The sequence below is a fragment of the Gopherus flavomarginatus genome, chromosome 2, assembly GCF_025201925.1.
Source record: "Gopherus flavomarginatus isolate rGopFla2 chromosome 2, rGopFla2.mat.asm, whole genome shotgun sequence".
In the NCBI taxonomy this organism is placed as follows: domain Eukaryota; kingdom Metazoa; phylum Chordata; order Testudines; family Testudinidae; genus Gopherus; species Gopherus flavomarginatus.
The window spans coordinates 155895719-155910346 of record NC_066618.1 but is presented as its reverse complement, the minus strand read 5'-3'; the positions used below and the strand labels follow the sequence as shown (position 1 = coordinate 155910346).

The 14628-nt window shown below is 43.8% G+C and overlaps 1 protein-coding gene across 2 annotated transcripts in view; it reads right to left on the bottom strand.

Moving 5' to 3' along the window:
- LOC127044875 (pyroglutamylated RF-amide peptide receptor-like) overlaps positions 1–14628 on the bottom strand; it is a 111117-nt gene that overhangs the window by 60107 nt on the left and 36382 nt on the right. The gene's annotated exons all lie outside the window — the stretch shown is intronic.

Here is a 14628-nt window from a genome sequence, read left to right as displayed (position 1 = left end):
CCAGAGCTCTACTATCCATAAAGAGATGTTTTAGAAATCTCAGGAGAGACATATACATTTAGTCACACCTCTGCCTTACTTGTCAGTGTGTGCTCTAAGGGCCAGATCCTCAGCCAGCGTAAATCAGGGTAGCTCCATGGACTTCAACAGAGCTCTGCTGATTTATAGCAGGTGAGCATCAGCCCCTGTGTATTTATGTAATGGCAGTTCGTGTTCTTTCCTATTTGCATCAGAAATAAAGCAGAAAATTAAAAGATCAGGGTCCGAATGAATTCTAACATGCTTAGCTAATACTCATTAGCATGTAGATCTTCAATAGGACAGATTGAAGAAAAGGCATGAATCTGTGCCAATTCCTCTGTTAATTAGCAGCAACAAATTTGCTTTTCTGTTGCTGTTGCTGACCAAAGGAACTGGTGTTTCAGAGTCTGTCTCAAGCTGCGCTGTCTGAAACTGGGGTAGCTTTGAAACCAAGAAGAGAAGGAAACTAGCTTCAAAAGAATGCAGTGTTCCATCGGTCCTGTAAGCTTATTCTTATGTGAGTACATGTGAGTGTTCACAGCAGTATTTTGAGTAAAGCTTTCTTGAATCAGTGAGAGCTTCCAGGATCAGGTCCCATAACTTTACAGGCTGGATTTTCAGCAGGCTGCTTTAATTACACCTCGTTAAAGATCCAGGCCAGCTGGGTACAGCAGAATAGCAGAAGGCAGATATACTGGCCACTGGATTAACAGTTTTCTGTTCCCTGACTGACCAGAGCAGGAGCTGCTCCAGGCTAATGAGAACACCTGATTCTAAGTAACCTGCAAAGAGTCAGGTGAGGCCATTAAGTTAATGTGACCACCTGACTCTAATTAAGGCCCTGCTGATGCTATAAAAAGGGCTCACTCCAGTCAGACAGGGGAGAGCCAGGCAGCTAAAGGAGAGGAAGTGTGGCTGAAGGGCTGGTTAATAAAGACACCCTCAAGCCATTGGTAAGGGAGCCCTAAGGTAAGGGTGAAGAAGCAGGAGAGCTGTGGGGAAGTGGCCCAGGGAAATGTAGCAACTCTGGCAGTGAAAGGTTGGCTGCCAACAGCTGCTACCATTAGGGTCCCTAGGCTGGAACCCAGAGTAGAGAGTGGGCCTTGGTTCCCCACAACCCACCACTACAGGAACATCTCCTGGGAGGGGAAGTCAGGCCCCTGTCAGGACAGGAGGCTAAACTGTTCTGAAATAAGCCCCTAGGGACAACAGAGACTGTGGGAGTTCTGTCACCAATCTCCTTGCAGGTCTATGATGAAAAGGGCTCAGTAGACTGTAACCCTGGCCCTAGAGAGAGAAGGGCTATGTAGAGGGTCAAAGTGAGCCACTGAGCTTAGCATAAGCCACCTAGTAGTGCAGGACCCACGGGAGCAAGGTCAGAGCTCTGCCACAATCTGCAAAATGGGCAAGTATAACATTGTTGCATGCAAAAAAAAAAAAAGGGGAGGGGGAGGGGGCACGGTTGGGGAGGCACTTCCAAATATTGAAGGTATAGCTAAGGAGGCATGTTGAAAATTTCCCCCTAATTATAAAGTGACTTATAATAGTGCCTTATCCCAAGAAAATAATTTTAAGCTAAAGTGAAGCCTTTTAGACATTGGTGGTGGCTTCTGAGAACTCCCTTATATCCATATTTGTGACTGAGCATGGGACTTAGAATCATAGATTATTAGGGTTGGAAGGGACTTCATTGGTCCTACAATAGAAAATCTCTCCCCATTGTCCACAGTGTTTGGAATATGCCAGGTTAGGTCAGGGGTGCTTTTGGCCCACTGTGTTCAGTCAACATAACATGAAAGATGAACATGCAGGTTTTAGCCATGGTACTTCATGACCTACTAGAAGGTGCTCGGATATTATAGCGATGAAGGTGGTGTAATAACCTTTATTTGTATTATAGTAACGCCTATGAGCCTCAGTCATGGACCAGGAGCCCTTTGTGCTAGCCTCTGTACAAACAGAAAGATGGTCTCGCCACAAAGAGCTTACAGCTGAAGTATAAGAGACAACAGGTGGATGCAGGCAGACGGGAATATAAGGAAGCAATGAGGCAATGTCGGTTAGCGTGATATGCAGTCGCTTCAGCACAGCAGCGTTAACAGAAGAGAACACAACAGGTGAGTGGTGTTGCTGATCATTGTATTTTCAATTTGTGGGTGCAAAAGGGGAGATTAGCTTTTAAACATCTTGGGTGGGATTTTCAAAGCTGCCTCTGCAGGGATTGGGCACTCATTTCCCACTGAAAATTGGACAGCCACAGCCCTTTGGTAGCTTTGATCAATCTCAGCCTGGGCCTCCAACGTGTATTGCCAGTCAACGTCTGTATTCACAATTATGTGTAGGAAGCAGTTAGGAGCATTTGGGTTTGTTGGTACTGCGTAATGCAAGATTAGGCTCAAGTTTTGGTTTTCTTTTTACACCAGTGCTGCACAGGGGGACTGGGTGGCTCAGGGGATTGTTGGTAACACACAGGGTTGTTAGCCTCTAGGCTGCTGGGCTGAATCAATCTGAGATTATTAGTGACAGAGAGTTACCAATGGCTATTCGGTGTCCTGTGTGAAAGGAGATGGCAGTTTCTGTCTAGATCATAACTGATCCCCATCTTCCCACCATGCATGTTGGCAGCCTCAAGAGAGGTGCTGAGAACTGAATGAGGTATCATAGATATGTCAGGCTGGAAGAGCCCTCAAGAGGTCATCAAGTCCAGCTCCCTGCGCTGAGGCAGAACCAGGTAAATCTAGACAATTCCTGACAGGTGTTTGTCCAACCTGTTCTTAAAACTTATGATGGGGATTCCACCGCCTCCCTTGGAAGCCCGGTCCAATGTTTATCTCTCCTTACAGTTAAATATTAGGGAAAAATTTCTAACCTCAATTACCCTTGCTGCTCACAAAGCCCATTGCTTCTTGACTGACCTTCAGTGGACATGGAAAGCAATTGATCAGTCCTCTTTATAACAGTCCTTAACATATTTAAAGACTTTTATCAGGTTCCCTCTCATTCAGGCCCCCTCTCAGGCATCTTTTCAAGTTTTTTTTAACCTTTCCTCACAGATCAGGTTTTCTAAAACTTTTGTCGGTTTTGTTGCTCTTCTCTGGACTCTCTCTCTAATGTGTCCCCATCTTTCCTAAAGTGTGGTGCCCAAAGAAATTGGACCCATACTGTAGTTGAAACCTCACCAGTACAAGTAGAGTGGGACAATTCTTTCCTGTGTTTCACATACAACACTCCTGTTAATACACCCCATAATTAGGTTTTTCACAACTGCATCACACTTGACTCAGATTCAATTTGTTATCCACTGTAACCACCAGATTCTCTTCAGCAGTACTGCCACCTAGCCAGTTATTCCCCATTTTATAGTTGTGCATTTCATTTTTTCCTTCCTAAGTGAAGTACTCTGCACTGCTTGTCTGTCTTGAATTTCATTCTGATGAATTCAGAGCAGCTCTCCAATTTGTCAAGGTGATTTTGAATTCTAATTCTAATGAAATTGAAATGCCCTTTTCTCCTTAGTAAATAGTCCAGAATTTAAGGAGAGGCTTACGCTGCATCTACTCTGTGCATAAACTGAAGTCTTTAGTCAGCAGACCTCTCAGTCTGGAACCTTTCGCAGGCATGAGCATGAATGAAATTCACCCTTTCACAGCAGAGCCAGCATGCAATCTAGGCACCCTGGAAGCCCCATCGCATTACACTGGAGTGAATTTCAGCAAGTTTATTTTTGTTTTGTTTGTTACACATGTAACAGCTCTGTGCTATTACTGGGGCATGTTACATTATTCAATAAAAAAAGAGAAATATTACAGTGAAACTGCATAGCTATTAGCTAATGGCTGGTTCCTCCCTTCCCCACCCCCTAGATTGCTTTAGCACTCAGATGACAGTAATGTACACAATATGATATTAATAGCTAGAGATAATTAGCAACGCTTTCAATAAGAAGCAAAGTGATGCTAACAGCAGCTATGGTTCGTAATATGCTCAAAACAATAATGCTGCTCAGAGAGACTGTGAGGGTTTTTGTTGAAAGCCGTTACCTTTTTAATTTAATAATCGCTCAGAAACAAAACTGAGGCTGCGCCAGTAGTGTGAGCTGTGAACTTCATGCCAAGAAAAGAACAAAGCACAGGAAGAGCAGATCAGGCAGATTCAACTTCTGTTCCAATGCCTTTTTCAAGCAGTTTATGGACTTTGTTCTATTTTATTAGGTGAGAAATATCTGAAACAATTAGGGCCTAATCCAGGTAGATTTAAGTAGCACATAGAACTAGCATTGACCCTTTGCACATGGATGAATGGCACCGAGCATGACTAAAAGCTGAACCATCTAATTCCAGATGGTTAACATTATCATTTGAAAGAAGGTAAAACTGAGATAGGCAAGGTAGGTGAGGTAATATATTTTACTGGACCAACTTCTCCTGGAGGAAGGTCCACGGTTTCGAGCTACGCAGAGCTCTTCTTCAGATCTGGGCAAGGAAGCAGAGCATTGGACTAAATACTATTGGGGCAGATTGTTGAACTGAATAAGTAACACAGGCAGGAAGTGATCACTCTGAAATTAAGTGCCCAAATGGGGGCTCCAATTGTTGTATATAAAGGGACTGAAATAGACAGCTAAGGGTAACAGGCAGAGAGTGTGTTACAAAGGATTGTAATGAGCCATACAATCACTGTCCTGTTTCCATTCTGTGACTGTTTTGGAAACTTCAACTTTTGTCCTGATTTGGGATGAAAACAAATATTGCAATGACCTGTGGGATGAAAATTTTGACTTTTGCTCAGCTCCAGCAAACATATATCGTGATGATGATATTGACATTGTAATTATTTTGGCTATGGTATTTCTACGGAAGATTTTCATTACTCTGTCTTTAATTAAAATCCATGTATTCTGCATCAGTGCTCCAAAACCCAACTCCTCTTCCCCTCCCCCTGCCAAAACTCCCCCCATACATTTGTTTTCCCCCAAAGCATCAACTGAAAAATAATTCCCTGCCCCTCCCCCCCCGTGCTCTCACAAATCTTGTAATTCATGTTTATAGTCCTATATGCAGGAGTAATCAATAGGCAGCCCACAGTCCAAATCCAGACTGCAGGAGGTGCACTAGGACTGAAGACCCCCTCCCCAGTCCCCCCCAGGTTGAAGCCCCGCATCCTGGTGCAAGTGTCTGTGGGTTGAAGCCCCGTATCCCAGTACGGCTGAAGCCTCATGGGAGGCACATCCTCGGGGCTTCATCCCCACTGGGATTCACAGGTGTGTGGCCGTCCATCCATCCCTGGGCTGAAGCCCACGGCCTGCTGAAAAGGCTCTGGTGGCCCAGATTTGGACTGCAGACTGCCTATTGACTACCCCTCCCCTAACCTAATGCCTAGTCCTGTAGGCCATCCCCTCCAATATGATGCCACAGAAGAGTGGTACAAATAATAAATGTATACCTGTGCACCGAAAACAGTGGGCCAAAGGTCTTGTCTAAACTCAAAAGTTGTACTGCTTTCAGGGCTTCCTGGGGCGGGGGGGGGGGGGGTGGGGTGGGAATTTGCTCCAGGTCTCGCAGGGGATCCCACTATAATATAGTATTCTATAGTATTGCAACTCTTTTTTATGGAAGAGGCCCCTAAAATTGCTTTGCCCCAGGGCTCCTGAATCCTCTGGGTGGCCCTGACTGCTTTAACTATACTGGTATAGCTGAAACAGTATTCAGCTCTATACAGGATGCAGAATAAGCACCTTCATACCAGTGTAACTCTGTATACACAAAAGGTTATACTGTTTTGGTTTAAAAAAAATCACTTCCCTAATTGCAATAGTTATACCAGTATAAAATTTGCTTATAGACCAGACCAAAGACTGTGGGCCAAATGTTGTTGTAATTCAATACAGATGTGTGTGCTTATACCAGGTCTGAATCTGCACCACCAAATTAAACATTGTTTTAATCCTTTAGAATGTTGGATCACTCCCATGCTGTTGTTGCAAGCAGTGTCTTTTTTTTTTTTTTTTTTTAACAAACTTCCTATTTTACAGGCCTTGCTAGGTATATTTGACAGAGAAAATCAATACTGTTGGGGAAACACTGTCAGTCTTTATATTTAACCAGTGCTCATTCATAAAGGGGCAGCTGTTGTTCGGTGTCAAATGATAAGGTTTCTAGAGTGAACAAGATAGCCCTTGTTCAGATGACTCACAACCTTCAAATTACTGTGCAGACTGGAGTGTACTTTGGAAGGATGAGAGCACAGATGATGTACATGTGGATAATTACATCTGGAAAGTACTGCAGTAATTACAGGCTCTGAGAAACAGCAAGAAAAAGATACCTGTGACACATATGGCAATTTCCTGCTATATCTTTGGGAGATCTGAGTGCCTTAAGTTTATGTATCATTGTGGGCAAGAGCTAAAAACAGTGAGTGGTGATTAGATAAATTCACTCAGGTTGTAACTCCTCCCAAAGAGGCTCCCATGTACTGATTCTCCAGAGACCAACAGACAAAGAAAGGACTTTTGGATAAATAGTCAGTTTAAAATGATGGCTGGCCTTTGTTCTGAGCCAGCAAATGGACAGGACCTTCTGTCCAAAGGGATGGCCCAATCCTTAGGGAAAGGTTGGGGGAAATGATGCCAGACATGGCCTTTGTGCGGGTGGGGGTGGTGATCTCTAGTCAGCTTATTAGGATGTGGGTAGGTTCTTTTACTGTTTTTCATGTGTTTTGTCTGTAATGCCTTCACCATTGCAGTTCATGTAGACATACCTGAGCTAGCTTTAATCGAGCTAGCATGGGTTGCCATGCAGGTTAGTCACTCAAGTAATTACCCAAGGTTCCAGGAAGACTTCTCCGTCTGTGCTGGAGCCCATGTTGCCATGACTTCACTGCTTCAAGACCCATCCTCGCTTTGGCCTAGCTGGCTCAGGGATGTTTACACAAGCTGCAATGACATCCATGACTGCAATGTAGACATACCCTCAGCACAATTGAGAATTGGCCCCTCCCACTGCAGAGCAGTTCATCTTCTTTTTACCTGTTTCAAGGGAAACACAGAGCCCTGATCTCTGGTCTTTGCAGGTTAAAAAAGCCTTTTGATTGATCTTTAAAGCAGACTACAGAAAAGACTCTCAGAATGCTGTTTGCAGCATTTGTTGTAGCTGTATTGGTCCCAGCAGCTGTTCCAATAAAAGATATTAGCTCACCCACTTTGTCTCTCTCAAAATGATCATATTCTGAATGCTTGCTTTGACACCCTGGAATTTAGAATCAGACACTTCAATGCTTTCATAAGATGTTTTTTCTCCCCTCTCGTCTTCGTGGAGTTAAAACCAAATTAATTGAAAAATGGCATAGAGAGGGGGCTGACTGACATGGGAGAAAACAAACACAGCCATTTACCAGGCAGGAAAACATGCTGTTCTCTGGCAAGCATCAAGGCTCTGAGAGAGGAAAACAAACCAGGGAATTCTAACGTTCTGTCATCTCCTCCAGCTCAAATTATGAATCCTCCAAATTCTGCAAAACATTAGCAACAGCCACCCATTGGCAGTTGTGGAATTCTAACCATTATGCTATTTGGCAATAATAGGGGAGAGAAGCCAGAGGGCACATGTGTGCTATTTGGAGGTTGCAATTTGCCGACTCTCTGAAACCCTTCAGTAATGTACAGAGTAAAAATAAATAACACAGGGCAGATTATAGTGATGCCGTTATAGACCCAACAGAGGGGACCATTTTACCCATAGAGGTACAATGATTTTGCAATAGAACAAATTGAAGTTGTCATAAACAGATAGTTAAGGGTTAATAGAACAGGAGTACTTCATGTCTCTTTTGCCTGTAAAGGGTTAACAAGTTCAGTGAGCCTGGCTGTCACCTGACCAGAGGATCAATCAGGGGACAGGATACTTTCAAATCTTGAGGGAGGGGAGTTTTTGCGTGCGCTGTTTTTGGTTGGTGTTCTCTCTGGGTTCTGAGAGTGACGAGACGTGCAACCAGGTTTCTCTCCAGTCTCCCTGATACAGGTTCTTATAGATTCAAAATAGTGAGTACTAGGTAGATAAGGCGAGTTAGGCTTATGTTTGTTTTTCTTTATTTGCAAATGTGTATTTGGCTGGGAGGAGTCCAAATTTGTATTTTGCTGAAAGGATTTTTAATTTGTACTTGTATAATTAGGCTGGGAGGGTATTCCCAATGACTATAGCTAAAAGACCCTGTACCTATTCCATTTTAAATTTACAAAGATAAAAATTATCTTTTTTCTTTCTTTAATTAAAAGCTTTTCTTGTTTGAGAACCTGATTTTTTTTTTTATTCTGGTGTGAGACCCCTGGGGACGGGGTCTGGATTCACCAGGGAATTGGTGGGGAGAAAGGAGGGAAGGGGAAGGGAGAGGTTAATTTATCTCTGTGTCAGGCTTACTTTCTCTCTCAGGAAGAGTCTGGGAGGGGGAAAGAGAAGGAGGGGGGAAGGTGAATTTTCCTCTCTGTTTAAAGATTCAAGGAGTTTGAATCACAGTGATCTTCCAGGGTAACCCTGGGAGGGGAGACCTGGGAGAGGCAATGGTGGGGGAAAGGGTTTACTTTCCTTGTGTTAAGATCCAGAGGGTCTGGGTCTTGGGGTTCCCCGGGCAAGGTTTTGGGGGGACCAGAGTGTACCAGGCACTGTAATTCCTGGTTGGTGGCAGCGCTGCAGGTTCTAAACTGGTAATTAAGCTTAGAGGAATTCATGCTGGTACCCCATCTTTTGGACGCTAAGGTTCAGAGTGGGGATTTATACCATGACAGAAGTCTATTCATTTATAGCAGCCGCCCACACTGGAACACAATGTATTTCTAAAGACCGGGAACAGATTCTTCCTACAGCAAGACCAAAACATATAATTTCAACCCTAAGGCTTTACTTTGCTTTCACTCCCTTGGATAGCTATTTTTCCCCTGTAAATATTTCCAAGCCTGTTTTAGCCTGTTTTATTGCTTATGAAAGGTGCCAGGCTTGAGCACACAGGAGATTCAAGCTTTACTGGGCCTAACCAGAAATGCAGGCATTATGGCAATACCCATGGTTTTGCATTTCAGCTGGAGTCCAGGAACTGCAAATCCATTCTTAGCAAAGATGATGTTTAACAGCACCTAAAATTTAGTTTCCAGCAACTAAAGACATAATTGTGAAGTTTACATCTGTGCTGGACTGGAATCATTGCACCTGAACCTTCCCCAGGGGGTTATTTTAGACCCAGATTGCTGGCAAATTTAGAAGCACATTTGCTATAGAACGTGTGTCCTGTTGTTAGAGTATAAATGACTCCCAGCTGATTAAGATTGTGTTAAAAATAAAATCTACATGACACAGACAGCTCAGACTGTTACAACTGCAAAGAAATAAAGAACCCACTCATTCTTTGATTTTACATAGCACAGCAATGTAGAAATGACCAAAATACTTGATTAATCACATACAGAATCATAGAATATCAGGGTTGGGGAAGGGACCTCAGGAGATCATCTAGTCCAATTCCCTGCTCAAAGCAGGACCAATCCCCAACTAAATCATCCCAGTCAGGGCTTTGTCAAGCCGGGCCTTAAAAACCTTATTCAAGCGTGAGGTTACTAGTTCATCTTTTAAGAGAATTAATGGATAGCTCCTGGTCAGACCTTAGCTCGTATAATTCAGAGCACAAATGCTCAGTTGCAAACTTGGAGCCCTTAGCAGAGACTGAGGGCATGTCTACACTACAGAGGCACAGCTATGGTGCTGCAGCAGGGCCCCTATCGCACTATAGTGTAGACACTTCCTATGTTAACAGAAAGGGCTTTTCCCATTGATATAGTTAATCCACCTCTCCGAGCTAGTCGGCAGAAGAATTCTTCCATCAAACTAGCTGTGTTTATTCCGGGGATTAGACTGCGAACTGCATCGCACAGGGAGAGAAATTTTTCACAGCTCTGAGTGACCTAGCTAGGTCAATCTAATTTTTAAGTGTAGACCAGGCCCGAGTGCTTTGGTACAGCAGGGGATGTTCACAAAATCAGCTCTCAGTTACCTGGACAGTGTTTGCTTGGTGGAGTAGTCCTTTCTCAGGCCAGGTCTATGCTACAAAAGATTTGTCAGTGTAGCATGTCAATCGAGGTGTGAACACGAGCCTCGGTTCCTAGCTAACAGCTATGCCAGCAAAATTTCCAGTGTAGAAATATTTATGGTGACAGTAGACTGCTTCTCTTTGCACAGCCAAGATCTTTCAAGGAAGGGGTGTTATGAGGACAGAAAAACTGTCTATCTGCATCAGCTGCATCTACTTGAGATAACTCTGCATTCGTAATGTAGACAAGGCATCACTTATTTGTCACCTGCATGGGGGCAGAGTTGGAGGTGGTTGAGGTGAAGGTGGCTTTAAACCACCTTTGTGCTCTGGGACCATGCCCTGCCTGGCTCCTGGTGCAGATTAGAACAGTCTTATGGCTACTCTAAGTTATGTTTTGCTTCCCAGCCCCCCTGAGAAACAAACTGATTGTATTGTAGTACACTCTAATCTCACCCCTTATGTTGGGGGCTGGGAGCAGAGCCAGTGGTAGAATCTTGACACCAGTTCTGCACAGGGTCTATTCTCAGGGGGCTATTTCTGACCAGTTTCAGATCCCTGCTGCTGCTAGAGTCATGAGTCTCAGAGGGCTGGAGTCCAGGGCTGGCTTTAGGCACTGTGGGGCCCGATTCGAAGGAGCTGCCACCAAAATCCCGCTGCTGTCTTCGGCGGTAGCTCAATCGCTGCCATGGAGGAAGGTCCCTCTGCTGAAATGCTGCCGAAGACAATGGCAATGATTGAGCTGTCACCACCGACAGTGCTGGGACTTCAGTGGCAGCTCCTTCGGATGTTGTGGGCCCTCTTAGGGACGTGGGGCCTGATTCCAGGGAACTGGCTGAATTGCCCTAAAGCCGGCCCTGCTGGAGTCTAATGTTAAACTGTAGCATCCCAATAAAGAGTTAACTGCCCAGCTTTGCACAAAACTCACTGGGGTTTCTACACTTCAGTCACCATTACTACTATTCCCCATCAAATTGCAGTGATTTGACTGGCTCAGCATTACCAATGTCTTCAAGCCCATGGTGCATTAATGTAGAACTCATCCAAATAGAATCACCCAGGAGATCATAAACAAGTCCGCTGCCCTGCTGCTGTATTCCCTTGGAATTACTGTAATGATGTGTCAGGGCAGCTTGCTTTTGACATCAATACTGCTCAGGTGGATTATTGGAGTGAATTATTGTGGCAGCCGTACTGTGAAGTGGCCGTGCCATAAATGTATCACAGCAGCATTGCTCTGAGCATGTAGCTGACCTTTTCTAAATGAACTGTATTATCCTGATTGACTCCAGTTTCAATGGCTATTCCTGTGCTGTCATCTGTTCAGTTTCCTTATTCTCTTGCCCAAGAAGTACAGCTCCTGGGCTCAATCTTTTCGGTAGTGCTGGACCAAAACTTTTGTAGCTGAAAATGCAGATTTGAGTTGGTCAAAATACTTAGTGAATTCGTATCAAATTTGTCTAATTGTTTGTCAGGGGGAAAAAACCTTCAGAAAAAATTCTAAACATGAACATTTTCAATTCAAGATAACTTTTTTGTTTCAAAAATGTACTTCAATTTTATCTTTTTTTTTTTTTAAAAAATCCCAAAATGATAAAGCTTGAAAATGAAACAAAATGTTTTGTTTTGGGTTGAACAAAATGTTTTGTTCCACTTGCAACGTTTTCTAATAACTGGATATTTTCTTACATCACATACACCTCTACCCAGATAAAACACAAATTCAGATATAATGTGGTAAAGCAGTGCTCTGGGGGTGGGGGTGGGGCCCTGCGCGCTCCAGAGGATCAAAGCAAGTTTGATATAACGTGGTTTCACCTATAACGCGGTAAGATTTTTTGGCTTCCGAGGACAGCGTTCTATCAGGGCAGAGGTGTGTGTGTGTGTGTATACATACACATACACAAGGGAGGAGAATTTACAGTGCACATAGGAAAGGTGCAACTCATCAGCACACGCTCTGTAGAACTCACAGCTGCAGGAAGAGCTGGTCAGAGGAAGAGGTGTTCAGAGACGACCTGACCCAAACCTGAGAGGTCTGGTTTGTTTTCAGACCAGACTCAAACCCGACACTTGTAGTTGGGTTCAGGTCAGGTTGCAAGACTCTAGTGTAGATCAGCCCTTTGACCTTACCTGTACTAGAAATCTGAGCCTATGCACTGATCTCATTAAACAACCTGTAATGTTTAAACAAAACTGATTTTTAAATCAATGTATTGATGCTAGTGAAGTTTTGTACTATAGACAAGGCTCTAAAAAAAGCAAAAAGGTGGAAATATGTAAACACTAGGCACTTTTATGGCTCCTTCCCATGAAAGTTCTCCAAGCACTTAAGAAGCATTTTTTAATTAAGCTGCAGAACACTAGTATCCTCTAGTGAGTAATTCTGTCTCGCTAGCCTCATTTAACACGTCTCATGCACTTGATTTGTACTTTAAAACTTTTCTTTACACTGGTAGCTTTGTCGGCTGTATGCTGATGACTGATTTGTGCTGAAGGCCCCGTAGAATGATTCTACACAATTGGTTTTCATATATGCAGAGATTCAGATTCTTAAACCTTCAAGGCTGCAGAATCTCCTTTGTGACTTTCCCTCATTTCTAATAAAAATCTGTGTTCTCTGATTTGTGTTTAGTATTTTGAACATCCTCCTTTATGGATCTTTGGTTTATTTCTGCTAAAGAAAACACATCAGTGTTGATTATAATAACTCAGTTCTCTTTTCTGGGTTATAAGCTGTCTGGTGTGGCTGAAAGATATGAAAGATAATCATATTTTATTGTGTTTTAAATACCAGGGAGGAAATTCATGCATAGTTGACTGCAGTGGAGTTACTCTGGGTTTAGACCAGAGTAAATGAGAGAAAGCAATGTTGTCCTTTGGAGTGCGTGCATTCCCTCAGTGTGCTGTCCCAGCTCCGTGCAGGTAGCTGGCTCAGCACACCGTGGTAGTATCACCCAGAAAGACTACAGACAAAGTTCAGTGACGAAGGCGCTCGGCCAGGTTTATTGACAACAAAGCATGGTCCTAGTGCCCTATACGTGCTGCACATTAACACGTGTATGTCTGTGACATTGGACTCCGCTCAGTCAGCAGCAAGACTTTCCGCTCCCCCCTAGGCTGGACAAAGGGTTAAGGTGAGGTATAAAATAGGACAAACAACTTAGGTACCACCTTATGTGTTTCATGACATCTGCTTGTTAACCCCGCCCGCCCCCCCTTGTACCTTGCTCCAAATTTCTCAGGCAAAACTTTCCAATTCATCACTACTGTAAACCCCTCTTATCTGGTGGTAGGTCAGGATATACCTGGGCTAATCTTTTTGAGTGTATTCACACGCATAAGCAGTGTCTGTTGCTTCTTAGGAGTGCTTGTGTTTTAGCAACACTAGCAGGACCTTCACCAAGGTCATGCATCGGAGAGTGAACTTGTGAGCATCTGCTTTAATATGCGGCCTGACTTTGGTTCACAGCCTCTGGTTCAGGCTTCAGGCCTTGTACCAGGCTCCTTCTCTGCTACATCCTGGTTATTTGTGAATAGCCCTGTGATATGTATCAGAGGCATTTCATCTTCTATCTCTCTCTCTCCCCATAAACTGAGAATGGTTCTTGCAGCCTTGCACTCCCAATTATGCTTTCCAGTCACAAACTCGCATGCAGAGAGAAGGCAACGCACACATTAAGTAGAGCAGGCACAACGTTCCATGCAGTGGTTGCTGTTAAAGATAGCCACATCTACTGTTTGAAAGTAATTAGAGATAGATGTCTGTTAGTCTATAAGGTGCAACAGGACTCTTTGCTGCTTTTACAGATCCAGACTAATGCGGCTACCCCTCTGATACTAGGGATACTTTGGTATTACAACATGTAATCAGTCTCACATTTACACCAGTGCAAATTTGCAGGTGACATCAAGCTGGGAGAGGTTGCAAGGACTTGGAGGACAGGATAAGAGTTCAAAATGGTTGTGACGAATTGGAAAGTTGACATGAAATCAACAAATGAAATTCAATAAAGGCAAGTGCAAAGTACTACACTTAGGAAGGAAAAATCAAACGCGCAGCTACAAAATGCAGAATAACTGGCTAGGTGGCAGTACTGCTGAAAAAGATCCGGGGTAGATAATGGATCACAAATTAAATCTGAGTCATCAATGTGATGCAGTTGTGCCAAAGGCTAATATTCTGGGATGTATTAACAGGAGTACTATAAGTAAGACACAGGAGGTAGGTGTCCCACTCTACTTAGCACTGGTGAGGCCTCAGCTGGACTCTCTCCACTTTGTCCACCTTTCCTAAAGTGTGGAGCCCGAAACTGGATGCAGCACTATAGCTGAGGTGTCATCCGCAAATTTGCACTTATGTAAATGGGAGACTGATCACAAACTGTAATAACAAGGGAGGTTGTGGAATTCCCATGAGTGGAGATTTTTAAGAACAAGTTGGGCGAACACCCATCAGGGATGGTCTCTGTGTACCTGGCCCTGCCTCAGCACAGGAGGCTGGACTTGATGACTTGTTGAGGTCCCTTCCAACCT